Below are 15,523 nucleotides of genomic sequence, written 5' to 3' on the forward strand. Positions count from 1 at the left end.
ATAGTAATAGAATAATGAGCGAGCACTTATACACTTGGCAACCAGATTGACATATGCAGAAAATATTTATTAAATCCCCATAAAATACAAGTAATAAAATTTATAAGAACAATGTAGCAATAATATACAACATTACAGTCACATATATTGTGGTAGATATGATCGACACTATATTCATATGACTCAATAGTGTCGATAAATTCAATAATATATATCACACCAAAAAACTTCAAGTATATGCTGTTATTTGGGAAGAGGGGGCGCTATCTTCTAGCGCTCTATCCCAATTTGGGAAACTGAATGTCACTGAAAATGTTGTAGGTGTATTCACTGGGAGCGCAATATGTTCATAAAGTGTCCACAGGAATCCTGATAATGTGAAAAGTCTCTTATAGCATATCCTTTTAAGCTCGATATGAGCTTTGGATTGAAGAAAACTTTAAATCGATGTTTGGCTTACCGTCTAGCGTCTGCTGTCTCCCTATTGCTTCAATGGAGCTTTAAATATTTGCCGGCTTATTCAGTCGCTCCATACAGCAAGCTGGTTTGAATTTCGCGGGAGTTCCAAAGATCTCAGGAGTTGCCACTCTGTTCCGCAATTTCCTTTGGTGCAGCTTTCGACGATAAGAATAGTTAATCCTTTACTGTAGAGATTTTCTTCTGTATGGCCATACAGTATTATCGGAGGCTTTTCAATGCAGGTACATCACTTGTTTCACCATACGCGTTACGGGTAGATTCACTCTCCCTTCCTCAGTGGTCAAGTGTCTGCCTGCTCTGCCTCCATTTTTATCCATTCCTTTAATTGCTTCCCAAATCTTGGACACCTGTTGTTCATGCTACTCCCAGTTTGCCAGGGGATCCTCCCACATAATCAGGGGATAATTCTATACAGCCTTGATTTTTTTCAATTTTTTTTTTCTTTTTTTCCCCCCTCTTGCAGTTTCCATGCGTTTTTTATGCGTTTTTTTGGGGACACATGCGTTTTTTGGCCCAGATGTCCCAATTGGTGTGATATATCATTGTGTGAAATATAAACTTGATATCTGATTGTTAACACTTATAAAATGACTTTTTATAATAAAATATTATTAAACAAATTTTCAAGATTAAAATATCAATATAAGAATATAAAACAATAAATAATAAATGTGAGGAATCTTGAAAGTTTCATAGGAATCCTAGAGTTTGATACAATTATTCGGATTTGATAGAGAAAGAAGGGTGGGTATCTCGGAGCCAAGGACACGTCGCAGTGCCGATAAACGGCCTAGCATGCGACGTACCGTCGGCCACGAGACACCCAACCTACATAAATCCAAAAATTTCCAACTCCAAATTAAGGCCTTTCGGTTGTAGAGATCCAAATTCATAAATGCGTCTGGATTCTATCCTAGACATTTGTCTGATAAAATCACTGCCTCTCCAGTGTTTCTCCACCTTCTCCAGTGCCGTAAACATCAGGCTCGATGGATCCTGATTATGCATCTCTTTATAATGTTTAGATAGGGAATGTTTATCGTACCCCTTCCTGATGTTGGCAATATGTTCGGCCACTCTTTTTTTGAATGGCCTCTTGGTACGTCCTATATATTGTCTGTTACAGGGGCACTGGAGAAGGTAGATAACTCCACTGGAGTCACATGTAAGACAATCTTCTATCTCCCAATTAAAATTGTTCTGAGTCGAGGGGACATTAGTCATCAGGCGGGGTTTTTTATTCATTCTACAACCCATACACCTTCCACATTTATAAAAACCCTTCAAACTCAGCCAAGTTCCTGAAAAACTCAACTTATTCTGTTTCCACGGTTTTACGGTAGGGGCCACCATAATACCTAGATTAGGTGCCCTAGTGAAGGTAATCGTCGGAACAGTCGGGAGTAAGTGTCCCGCAATTTTGTCATTCAACACATGGTGCCAATGGGTTTTAATAATTTTCTGAATCTTCCTATAATTCTCATTAAATGGAAGAACAACTCTCATGGCTTCTTTATTTTGTGTTTTATCTTCCTCATTATCCATCTCATTTTTATCTTTATTGTCCTCCTTATTAAAGAACTCTCTTCTATCTAATTTCCTAATTTGGTTGAGTGACTCCTCCACTAAGTTTTCAGGATATTCCTTCTCAATAAATTGTCTTTTCATCTCAATGGCTTCCATCTCAAAAGTATGTCCCTCTGTGCAGTTCCGCTTAATCCTACAGAACTGACCAGAGGGAACATTTGTCAGCCATTTTGGCAGGTGACAGCTAGAAAAATCAATATAACTATTTCTAGCTGTGGGTTTACGAAATGTCTCACATATATATTTATTACCAGGTTGTGTGATTAATAAATCCAATAATTCGGTGCTCTCTTGTATGTTTGAGGTAAAGACCAGATTTAAATTATTAATATTAATTGTTTCTAGGAATTTTTCCAATTCTTCTTTACTCTTTTTCCAGATGAAGATCACATCATCTATATAACGGCGCCACAGGGCCAGATCCGTCCCCAGCCTTGGCTTAATGAGGTTGTACTCCCACTCAGCCAAGAACAAATTAGCATAGCTGGGGGCGAATCTGGTCCCCATGGCAGTACCCCGCTTCTGCAGGAAAAATTCCCCCTCAAAAAAGAAGTAGTTGTGGCTCAGGATATACTCTATTCCTTTCGTTATAAACTCTTTTTTTATTGCTCCATACGAGCCATCTCTTATTAATTGCATTTTTACAGCATCAATTCCTTGCTGATGTTCAATCACAGTATAAAGTGACTGAACATCAAGTGTACCCATAATCCATCCAGACTGGACATCTAGGTTTTCCAGAATCTGTATGATTTGGGTAGTGTCTTTAATATAGGAATTGGTTTTCTTGACTATTGGCTGCAACTGTACGTCTATATATTTGGACAGGTTGGATGTGATAGATCCAATCCCTGAGACGATAGGGCATCCTGGGGGATCATTCAGATTTTTATGCACCTTGGGCAGGCAGTAGAAGCATGGTAGCCTCCTCTGTGTGCCCAAAATGAAATCCAGTTCCTGCTGTGATATTGTACCACTATCCAATCCGTCCATACTGTATCTCCTGAGCTCCAACTCAAATCTCTCAAGGGGGTCTCCCCCCAATTTTTGATAGGTCTCCCCATCTGAGAGTTGTCGGAGACATTCCCTATTATAATTAATTGTGTCCATTACCACTACCGCACCTCCCTTGTCCGCGGGGCGTATAGTGATGGAGTGGTTTTTTTGTAGTTGTTTCAATGCCTCAAACTCTCCTCTGGTAAGATTGTTTGTGGCTCTTGGTCTAGCCTTTAGTTTGCAGATATCTTCCTCTACACACTTCTGAAAGGCTCCTATTTCTTTACTGATTTCACTCCTTGGAAACATATTTGATTTATTTTTTAGGAGGTTTTTGTTAGGGTTTTTTGTGTTTTTTCCGTTTTTTTCAACTATCACTTTCTCATTCCTCACAATTGGATTTTTGATAAAATATTTTTTGAGGCAGATATTCCTTATTAGTTTTTGTACTCCTATATATGTAGAGAATTTATCCATCTTATTGGTGGGGGCAAACTTGAGACCTTTCTCTAACAGATTATTTTGGGTTTTAGTCAGGGTGGTTGAACTTAAATTAATTATTGCGCTGAGATCCGTTGCTAGTGATGTCTTTTGTGATATGTGTCTCTTCCTCTTACTTCGTCTTGTCTTTCTGACCCTCCTCTGTGTCTTGAGTGTTGGTATCTTACTTGTTCTGTGTGATTCATCTTTTGGGGTGCATGGTGATCCTGTCTCTGTGATATGTGATGTTGTCCCTTCCCTGTGTTCTGGTATTGATAAGTGCTCTTGGGTCTTAAATTGTAGAGATGTGTCGGTGATTCTAAACTGTGATTGGGAGGTGTCCTTTCTCTGTGTCGTAATCGTGCTCTGTGATGTGCTGGGGTATGATCTAAAAAATGCCGATTAGACAGCTCCTCATATCTGTTGGTCACAGAGATTGAGTAGCTGTCTGATAAGCCCTGTCTATCCCTATCCCCTTCCCTTTTCTTCCCTTTTGGGATCTCATTCTGTGATAAGGTAATTTGTTCCCCAAATCTTTCACCCTGGTGATTTCTCTGTGTATTCTGGTGTTTTTTAGCTTTTTTATTAATGATCTCACTCTCAATTTTATCTAATCCACTACAGAGTCTTTGTTGCCACATTTCAAATTCACTATTTCTAGAGAATTTTTCAAGGTGGTCTTTTAATTTTCCAATTTTTTTATTCAGCACTTCCAATAGTGCTGTTCTCCTTTTTATTATGAGTTGCATGAGTGAAATGGAAAAGGAGAATAGTAATCTATTCCATTCCACCTCAAACTCCTCATCCAGGAGATCTTGTGCTGGGGTTTTGTTCAAGATTAACCCCTTAGGAATTTTACCATGCTCTATATACTGCTGTAGGGACCTTATCTCCCAATACTGTCTGAGTTGTTTCTGTAGTAGTCCCTCTAATTCTCTAAAGACATCTGCCATAGCTTTATCGCTACTAAAAACATCATCCTGCATATCATCAAATTAAAAATTTTCTGCTTTCGCTTTTTTACTTTCAATGTGGTGCCAAATGTCCATAATCTACTGTAAAGGAGCTCACACACAGGGGTGAATAGTGCGTACAAAAAATAGTGGTAGGTTGTGGTGGCTCACTAGCAAGTAGTTAAGGTATGGTGCTGCAAGCTCATATAGAGGGAATCACCCCACCCTCTTTTAAAGGCAAATGTAGTAATAGAATAATGAGCGAGCACTCATACACTTGGCAACCAGATTGACATATGCAGAAAATATTTATTAAATCCCCATAAAATACAAGTAATAAAATTTATAAGAACAATGTAGCAATAATATACAACATTACAGTCACATATATTGTGGTAGATATGATCGACACTATATTCATATGACTCAATAGTGTCGATAAGTTCAATAATATATATCACACCAAAAAACTTCAAGTATATGCTGTTATTTGGGAAGAGGGGGCGCTATCTTCTAGCGCTCTATCCCAATTTGGGAAACTGAATGTTACTGAAAATGTTGTAGGTGTATTCACTGGGAGCGCAATATGTTCATAAAGTGTCCACAGGAATCCTGATAATGTGAAAAGTCTCTTATAGCATATCCTTTTAAGCTCGATATGAGCTTTGGATTGAAGAAAACTTTAAATCGATTTTTGGCTTACCTTCTAGCGTCTGCTGTCTCCCTATTGCTTCAATTGAGCTTTAAATATTTGCCGGCTTATTCAGTCGCTCCATACAGCAAGCTGGTTTGAATTTCGCGGGAGTTGCCACTCTGTTCCGCAATTTCCTTTGGTGCAGCTTTCGATGATAAGAATAGTTAATCCTTTACTGTAGAGATTTTCTTCTGTATGGCCATACAGTATTATCGGAGGCTTTTCAATGCAGGTACATCACTTGTTTCACCATACGCGTTACGGGTAGATTCACTCTCCCTTCCTCAGTGGTCAAGTGTCTGCCTGCTCTGCCTCCATTTTTATCCATTCCTTTAATTGCTTCCCAAATCTTGGACACCTGTTGTTCATGCTACTCCCAGTTTGCCAGGGAATCCTCCCACATAATCAGGGGATAATTCTATACAGCCTTGATTTTTTCAATTTTTTTTTCTTTTTTTCCCCCCTCTTGCAGTTTCCATGCGTTTTTTATGCGTTTTTTTGGGGACACATGCGTTTTTTGGCCCAGATGTCCCAATTGGTGTGATATATCATTGTGTGAAATATAAACTTGATATCTGATTGCTAACACTTATAAAATGACTTTTTATAATAAAATATTATTAAACAAATTTTCAAGATTAAAATATCAATATAAGAATATAAAACAATAAATAATAAATGTGAGGAATCTTGAAAGTTTCATAGGAATCCTAGAGTTTGATACAATTTTTCGGATTTGATAGAGAAAGAAGGGTGGGTAACACTCAAGACACAGAGGAGGGTCAGAAAGACAAGACGAAGTAAGAGGAAGAGACACATATCACAAAAGACATCACTAGCAACGGATCTCAGCGCAATAATTAATTTAAGTTCAACCACCCTGACTAAAACCCAAAATAATCTGTTAGAGAAAGGTCTTAAGTTTGCCCCCACCAATAAGATGGATAAATTCTCTACATATATAGGAGTACAAAAACTAATAAGGAATATCTGCCTCAAAAAATATTTTATCAAAAATCCAATTGTGAGGAATGAGAAAGTGATAGTTGAAAAAAACGTAAAAAAGACAAAAAACCCTAACAAAAACCTCCTAAAAAATAAATCAAATATGTTTCCAAGGAGTGAAATCAGTAAAGAAATAGGAGCCTTTCAGAAGTGTGTAGAGGAAGATATCTGTAAACTAAAGGCTAGACCAAGAGCCACAAACAATCTTACCAGAGGAGAGTTTGAGGCATTGAAACAACTACAAAAAAACCACTCCATTACTATACGCCCCGCGGACAAGGGAGGTGCGGTAGTGGTGATGGACACAATTAATTATAATAGGGAATGTCTCCGACAACTCTCAGATGGGGAGACCTATCAAAAATTGGGGGGCGACCCCCTTGAGAGATTTGAGTTGGAGCTCAGGAGATACAGTATGGACGGATTGGATAGTGGTACAATATCACAGCAGGAACTGGATTTCATTTTGGGCACACAGAGGAGGCTACCATGCTTCTACTGCCTGCCCAAGGTGCATAAAAATCCGAATGATCCCCCAGGACGCCCTATCATCTCAGGGATTGGATCTATCACATCCAACCTGTCCAAATATATAGACGTACAGTTGCAGCCAATAGTCAAGAAAACCAATTCCTATATTAAAGACACTACCCAAATCATACAGATTCTGGAAAACCTAGATGTCCAGTCTGGATGGATTATGGGTACACTTGATGTTCAGTCACTTTATACTGTGATTGAACATCAGCAAGGAATTGATGCTGTAAAAATCCAATTAATAAGAGATGGCTCGTATGGAGCAATAAAAAAAGAATTTATAACAAAAGGAATAGAGTATATCCTGAGCCACAACTACTTCTTTTTTGAGGGGGAATTCTTCCTGCAGAAGCGGGGTACCGCCATGGGGACCAGATTCGCCCCCAGCTATGCTAATTTGTTCTTGGCTGAGTGGGAGTACAACCTCATTAAGCCAAGGCTGGGGACGGATCTGGCCCTGTGGCGCCGTTATATAGATGATGTGATCTTCATCTGGAAAAAGAGTAAAGAAGAATTGGAAAAATTCCTAGAAACAATTAATATTAATAATTTAAATCTGGTCTTTACCTCAAACATACAGGAGAGCACCGAATTATTGGATTTATTAATCACACAATCTGGTAATAAATATATATGTGAAACATTTCGTAAACCCACAGCTAGAAATAGTTATATAGATTTTTCTAGCTGTCACCTGCCAAAATGGCTGACAAATGTTCCCTCTGGTCAGTTCCGTAGGATTAAGCGGAACTGCACAGAGGGACATACTTTTGAGATGGAAGCCATTGAGATGAAAAGACAATTTATTGAGAAGGAATATCCTGAAAACTTAGTGGAGGAGTCACTCAACCAAATTAGGAAATTAGATAGAAGAGAGTTCTTTAATAAGGAGGACAATAAAGATAAAAATGAGATGGATAATGAGGAAGATAAAACACAAAATAAAGAAGCCATGAGAGTTGTTCTTCCATTTAATGAGAATTATAGGAAGATTCAGAAAATTATTAAAACCCATTGGCACCATGTGTTGAATGACAAAATTGCGGGACACTTACTCCCGACTGTTCCGACGATTACCTTCACCTAATCTAGGTATTAAGGTGGCCCCTACCGTAAAACCGTGGAAACAGAATAAGTTGAGTTTTTCAGGAACTTGGCTGAGTTTGAAGGGTTTTTATAAATGTGGAAGGTGTATGGGTTGTAGAATGAATAAAAAACCCTGCCTGATGACTAATGTCCCCTCGACTCAGAACAATTTTAATTGGGAGATAGAAGATTGTCTTACATGTGACTCCAGTGGAGTTATCTACCTTCTCCAGTGCCCCTGTAACAGACAATATATAGGACGTACCAAGAGGCCATTCAAAAAAAGAGTGGCCGAACATATTGCCAACATCAGGAAGGGGTACGATAAACATTCCCTATCTAAACATTATAAAGAGATGCATAATCAGGATCCATCGAGCCTGATGTTTACGGCACTGGAGAAGGTGGAGAAACACTGGAGAGGCAGTGATTTTATCAGACAAATGTCTAGGATAGAATCCAGACGCATTTATGAATTTGGATCTCTACAACCGAAAGGCCTTAATTTTGAGTTGGAAATTTTTGGATTTATGTAGGTTGGGTGTCTCGTTGCCGACGGCACGTTGCATGCTAGGCCGTTTATCGGCACTGCGACGTGTCCTTGGCTCCGAGATACCCACCCTTCTTTCTCTATCAAATCCGAATAATTGTATCAAACTCTAGGATTCCTATGAAACTTTCAAGATTCCTCACATTTATTATTTATTGTTTTATATTCTTATATTGATATTTTAATCTTGAAAATTTGTTTAATAATATTTTATTATAAAAAGTCATTTTATAAGTGTTAGCAATCAGATATCAAGTTTATATTTCATACAATAATATATCACACCAATTGGGACATCTGGGCCAAAAAACGCATGTGTCCCCAAAAAAACGCATAAAAAACGCATGGAAACTGCAAGAGGGGGGAAAAAAAGAAAAAAAAAATTGAAAAAAATCAAGGCTGTATAGAATTATCCCCTGATTATGTGGGAGGATTCCCTGGCAAACTGGGAGTAGCATGAACAACAGGTGTCCAAGATTTGGGAAGCAATTAAAGGAATGGATAAAAATGGAGGCAGAGCAGGCAGACACTTGACCACTGAGGAAGGGAGAGTGAATCTACCCGTAACGCGTATGGTGAAACAAGTGATGTACCTGCATTGAAAAGCCTCCGATAATACTGTATGGCCATACAGAAGAAAATCTCTACAGTAAAGGATTAACTATTCTTATCGTCGAAAGCTGCACCAAAGGAAATTGCGGAACAGAGTGGCAACTCCTGCGATCTTTGGAACTCCCGCGAAATTCAAACCAGCTTGCTGTATGGAGCGACTGAATAAGCCGGCAAATATTTAAAGCTCCATTGAAGCAATAGGGAGACAGCAGACGCTAGACGGTAAGCCAAACATCGATTTAAAGTTTTCTTCAATCCAAAGCTCATATCGAGCTTAAAAGGATATGCTATAAGAGACTTTTCACATTATCAGGATTCCTGTGGACACTTTATGAACATATTGCGCTCCCAGTGAATACACCTACAACATTTTCAGTGACATTTAGTTTCCCAAATTGGGATAGAGCGCTAGAAGATAGCGCCCCCTCTTCCCAAATAACAGCATATACTTGAAGTTTTTTGGTGTGATATATATTATTGAACTTATCGACACTATTGAGTCATATCAATATAGTGTCGATCATATCTACCACAATATATGTGACTGTAATGTTGTATATTATTTCTACATTGTTCTTATAAATTTTATTACTTGTATTTTATGGGGATTTAATAAATATTTTCTGCATATGTCAATCTGGTTGCCAAGTGTATGAGTGCTCGCTCATTATTCTATTACTACATTTGCCTTTAAAAGAGGGTGGGGTGATTCCCTCTATATGAGCTTGCAGCACCATACCTTAACTACTTGCTAGTGAGCCACCACAACCTACCACTATAAATAAAAAAAAGTAAACATATTAGGTATCGCCGCGTCCATAATAACTTGCTCTATAAAAATATCACATGACCTAACACCTCAGGTGAATACCGTAAAAAAATTAAAATAAAAACGGTGTAAAAAAAGGCATTTTTTTGTCACCTTGCATCACAAAAAGTGTAATAGCAAGCGATAAAAAAGTCACACGTACCCCAAAATAGTGCCAATCAAACTGTGTTCTCATCCCACAAAAATCATACCCTATCCAAGATAATCGCCCAAAAACTGAAAAAAAACTATGGCTCTCTGATTATGGAAACACTAAAACATGATTTTTTTTAAAAAAAAATGAAATCATTGTGTAAACCTTACATAAATAAATAAAAAGTATACATATTAGGTATCGCCGCGTCTGTGACAACCTGGTCTATAAAAATAATACATGATCTAACCTGTCAGATGAATGTTGTAAGTAATAAAAAATAAAAACCGTGCCAAAACAGCTATTTCTTGTTACCTTGACTCACAAAAAGTGTAATATAGAGCAACCAAAAATCATATGTACCCTAAAATAGTACCAACAAAACTGCCACCCTATCCCATAGTTTCTAAAATGGGATCACTTTTTTGGAGTTTCTACTCTAGGGGGGCATCAGGGGGGCTTCAAATGGGACATCGTGTCAAAAAAACAGTCCAGCAAAATCTGCCTTCCAAATCCATATGGCATTCCTTTCCTTATGCTCCCTGCCGTGTGCCCGTACAGCAGTTTACGACCACATATGGGATGTTTCTGTAAACTACAGAATCAGGGCCATAAATATTAAGTTTGTTTGGCTGTTAACCCTTGCTTTGTAACTAGAAAAAAAATATAAAAATGGAAAATCTGCCAAAAAAGTGAAATTTTGAAATTGTAGCTCTATTTTCCATTAATTCTTGTGGAACAACTAAAGGGTTAACAAAGTTTGTAAAATCAGTTTTGAATACCTTAAGGGGTGTAGTTTCTAGAATGGGGTCATTTTTGGGTGGTTTCTATTATGTAAGCCTCACAAAGTGACTTCAGACCTGAACTGGTCCTTAAAAAGTGGGTTTTTAAACATTTCTGAAAAATTTAAAGATTTGCTTCTAAACATCTAAGCTGTGTAACATCCCCAAAAATAAAATGGCATTCCCAAAATGATCCAAACATGAAGTAGATATATGGGGAATGTAAAGTAATAACTATTTTTGGAGGTATAACTATGTATTATAGAAGTAGAGAAATTGAAACTTGGAAATTTGAAAGTTTTTCTACATTTTTGGTAAATTTGGTATTTTTTTATAAATAAAAATGTTTTTTTTTACTCCATTTTACCAGTGTCATGTGACAAAACAAACAATCTCAGAATGGCCTGGATAAGTAAAAGCATTTTAAAGTTATTCACACATAAAGTGACACTGGTCAGATTTGCAAAAAATGGCCTGGTCCTTAAGGTGAAAATGAGCCCGGTCCATAAGGGGTTAAATCATACTTCTGATATATATAAATGCATAATATGTGGGAAACTACTACTGATGTTTTAGCCATAATATATTTACATATATTATATTATATATTCTAAATATATAATAATATATATAAATATATTATGGGTAAAAACGTGTATATATACAGTATGTTTAAATTAAATTTAGCCTCTATTTCTGAAAAGTTTTGGATGGGATTCAAACTCACAACCTTCTACATTACAGCCGAGAATGTTAACCACTACACTAGAAAGCTGCATGGCCAGTTACTTAAAAAAAAAAAGAGACTTCTGCTGTATAGGGATACTTACTACTAGTAAGTGATCTACTCGAGCACCAGAGCACACAAGCACTTTGGTGCTCGACCAACACTAATCACCACTAGAGATGGCCTTGCGGTTTGCCCGGAGGTCGTTTCGCCGAACGGGTAAAAATATGGCGATGTCCACCGACGCCATATTCTTTTACATTGTGAAGTACTTTGACCCATGACACATCCATCAGGTGGTACAGGACAGCCAATTGAGATGTTTCAACACATGGATAAACCCCCTACCTTATAAATAAACCCGATCTGGCCGCCATTTTACATTCAGTCTTTTGCCAGTGTAGGGAGCGGTTGCTGTGTGGAGCAGGCACAGACTGTTAGGGACACCAAACGCTAGCTAATAGGGCCACATGAGTCCTTTTAAGGACTGGTATAGGTGTTCTATCGATAGGTGTGACTTACTGAGGGGTGTAATATACTTATAATATACTTTCTTACATAGAAAGTATATTATAGTGCATTTGTATTGTGCAGCAGTTGCGTGCAGATCTGATGCGATACTGCAGCTACACAGAGTGCCAAACGCTATTGGAACAAATAATTTCTACTGGTGTGATATAGCAGTTGCCCACTAAAAAAACTGATTAAAGCAGGGGTGTTCTATACCAATAATATACTTTCTATATAGTGCATTTGGGTAGTGCAGCATTTGTTTGCAGTTTTACTGCATTACCGCAGCTACAGATAGTGATAAACGCCATTGGAACAAATAATTTATACCGGTATGATATACCAGTTGCCCCCTCAAAAAAACTGATTGAAGCAGGGGTGTTATATACCAATAATATACTTTCTATATAGTGCATTTCAGTAGTGCAGCATTTGTTTCTGGTTTTGCTGCGTTACCACAGCTACACAGAATGACAAACGCTATTGGAACAAATAATTTATACCGGTGTGATATACCAGTTGCCCCCCCAAAAAAACTGATTGAAGCAGGGGTGTGATATACCAATAAGGGGTGTTATATACTTTCTATAGAGTGCATTTAGGTAGTGCAGCATTTGTTTGTGGTTTTGCTGCGTTACTGCAGCTACAGATAGTGACAAACGCCATTCGAACAAATAATTTCTACTGGTGTGATATACCAGTTGCCCCCCCCAAAAAAAAAACTGATTGAAGCAGGGGTGTTATATACCAATAATATACTTTCCATATAGTGCATTTAGGTAGTGCAGCATTTGTTTCTAGTTTTGCTGCGTTACCACAGCTACACAGTGACAAACGCCATTGGAACAAATAATTTCTATTGGTGTGATATACCAGTTGCCCCCCCCAAAAAATGATTGAAGCAGGGGTGTGATATAAAAATAATATACTTTCTATATAGTGCATTTGGGTAGTGCAGCATTTGTTTGCGATTTTGCTGCGTTACCGCATCTACACAGAGTGACAAACGCTATTGGAACAAATATTTTCTACTGGTGTGATATACCAGTTGCCCTCCCAAAAAACTGATTGAAGCAGGGATATACCTGCTTCCACAAATACTGCCGTTCTGTAGGGACTTTTGTCACAGGGTCATTTTCATTTTCAAAATGACAGGCAGATGAAGAGGCAGGCCTTTCCCAGAGGTGGTAGGGGTCGGGCATGTGCACCAGGCCGGAGCCTAAGTGGGAAGTTGCAGAAGGTGCGTGCGATTACGTCAAAGGACGCACCAGACTTGGTTGAGTGGCTCACTCAGCATTCTGCTTCTGCACCCTCCTTATCCTCTCTATCTGCACCCTCTTCACTTTCTGCTGTGTGCACCCCCAAAGACGACACCACCATATCCACTCCACTCGAGTCAGAGGAATTGTTTTCCCATCCATTACAAGACCTTACCGATGCGCAGCCATTCTTGGCACCGGATCAGGAAGAGGAGGTAGCAACGATCGCCACCCAGCAGTCTGACGACAGTACCCAGATCAGCACATGGAGGGTGGTCCCCGCTGTTGCTGCCTACTCCAAGATCTCTAATGTCAGTGGTGGTGAAGGGGATGAACGCCGGCACGTGGCTCCGCAGTGTGGGCTTTTTTTAACGTGTCCGCTGCTGACAATAGTGTTGCCATCTGCAGCCTGTGCTGTCAACGCATACGTCGCGGTAAGCCCAAAACTTACCTAGAAACGACTACCTTAAGGTGGCACCTGGCCTCCCATCACCGAGCCCAGTGGTATTAACGCTGTCAGAACCCACAAAGACACACTCCTGGTGCTCCACGTCCTGCCTCTTCTCCTTCTCCTCTCTTCTCCCATTTGTCCTCCACTCCACCTTCCACCGTGCTGTTGTCGCGTTCATCTGGCAAAAGGCAGGCTTCGATGGCCTAAATGGTTGAGCGAAAAAAGATGATGATGCCGGATAACCCACTTGCCCAATGGCTGACCACTGGCTTGTCGGAACTGCTAGCCCGCCAACTACTGCCATATAAACTGGTGGATTTGGAGGCCTTTAGAAAATTTGTGGCCATTGGAACACCGCAATGGAAGGTCCCCGGAAACAAATATTTCTCCCAAAAGGGCATCCTGGAGCTATATGGCCACGTTCAGCAGCAAGTGAATGTATCTCTGGCACACAGTGTTGGTGCCAAGATACATCTGACCACAGACACGTGGTCTAGCAAACACGGGCAGGGAAGGTACATAACTTTTAATGCCCACTGGGTGTACCTTCTGACAGCCGTCAAGCATGCATCCCGTGGCACCCGTGTGGATTTGGTGTTACCCCCACAGATTGCCTGCAGGCCTGCCTCTTCTTCTCCTCCTCCTACTCCATCCTCCATCTCTCCTCTTTTTCCACTGCTACCGCCTCTTCCGCTACGTCCCCCAAGCTCCCCAGAACCTATTTGTCGTTCCAGGTGAGAAATTGCCATACTGTGCTGCGGCTGATGTGCCTAAAAGCCAAGAGCCTACACTCCTTTTAGCTTTCACAGGCCGATCAGTGGCTAACCCCGATCAATTTGACAGTTGGTAAAATGGTGTGCGGCAACGGTCCCAATCTGCTGAGTGTGCTGAAACAGGGCAAAATGACACACGTGCCGTGCATGGCACACATCCTGAACTTAGTCGTGCAGCGATTCGTTGCCAAATACCCCAGGTCCAGGACGTCTTGCAGCAGGCAAGGAAAATCTCTAGCCATTTTAGAAGATCTTACACGGCCATGGCTCACCTTGCTGACATTCAGCGGCGACACCACCTGCTCGTGAGACGTCTGATATGTGACTGCCCGACACGATGGAACTCCACCTTGTATACGCTTCATAGGCTGCTCCAGCAGAAACGTGTAGTTAATGACTACCAGTACGAACTCTGCGGCAGGTTCTGGGGAGCTTGTTTTTTTTTCACCGCGCCAGTGGCTGCTCATGAGCGACGCATGCATACTTCTGCGGCCATTTGATGAGATCACCAAACTGGTCAGTCGCAACCAGGCGCCATCAGTGACATCGTACCTTACGCCTTCTTTCTGGAGCGTGCATTGTGTCGTGTCATTGATCAAGATGTCGAGGAGCAGGAGCAAGAAGATAAGGAAGTCGCAATGCTGGATGAATACCCAGGGGGGCTACTCCATCTGAGACAAGTCAACAACAGGAGTCTGAAGAGGAGTCAGAGGAGGATGGTGTCGGGGCAGAGGAGGAGCAAGAAGAGCATGCTTTAAGGGTTTCTGGGATCCCTAGTGTTATCCGTGGCTGGGAGGAGGAGAACGAGGACGACATTATCCTGGATGATGAGCAGTAGCCAGGCCACTCCACCACTTCCAGTTTAGTGCAAATGGGGGTCTTCATGCTCCAGTGTTTGAAGAGGGACCCCTGTATAAAAATCATAAAGGGCAAGGACCAGTACTGTGGGGCAACGAACTTAGACCCCCGGTACAAACACAAAATGGCGGAAATGTTACTACCATCACAGAGGGCTGTCAGAATGCAGCACTTCAGGCCTTGCTGCGAGAAATGCTGCATTCTTCTTTTGCGGGCACTGG

At 40.2% G+C, this 15,523-nt stretch overlaps 1 protein-coding gene across 1 annotated transcript in view; it reads left to right on the top strand.

Annotated features, from left to right (window-relative positions):
* LOC121002299 (ATP-dependent translocase ABCB1-like) overlaps positions 1-15,523 on the top strand; it is a 1,351,406-nt gene that overhangs the window by 1,071,519 nt on the left and 264,364 nt on the right. The window lies entirely within an intron of this gene.

Source organism: Bufo bufo, chromosome 5 (genome assembly GCF_905171765.1).
Source record: "Bufo bufo chromosome 5, aBufBuf1.1, whole genome shotgun sequence".
NCBI lineage: Eukaryota > Metazoa > Chordata > Amphibia > Anura > Bufonidae > Bufo > Bufo bufo.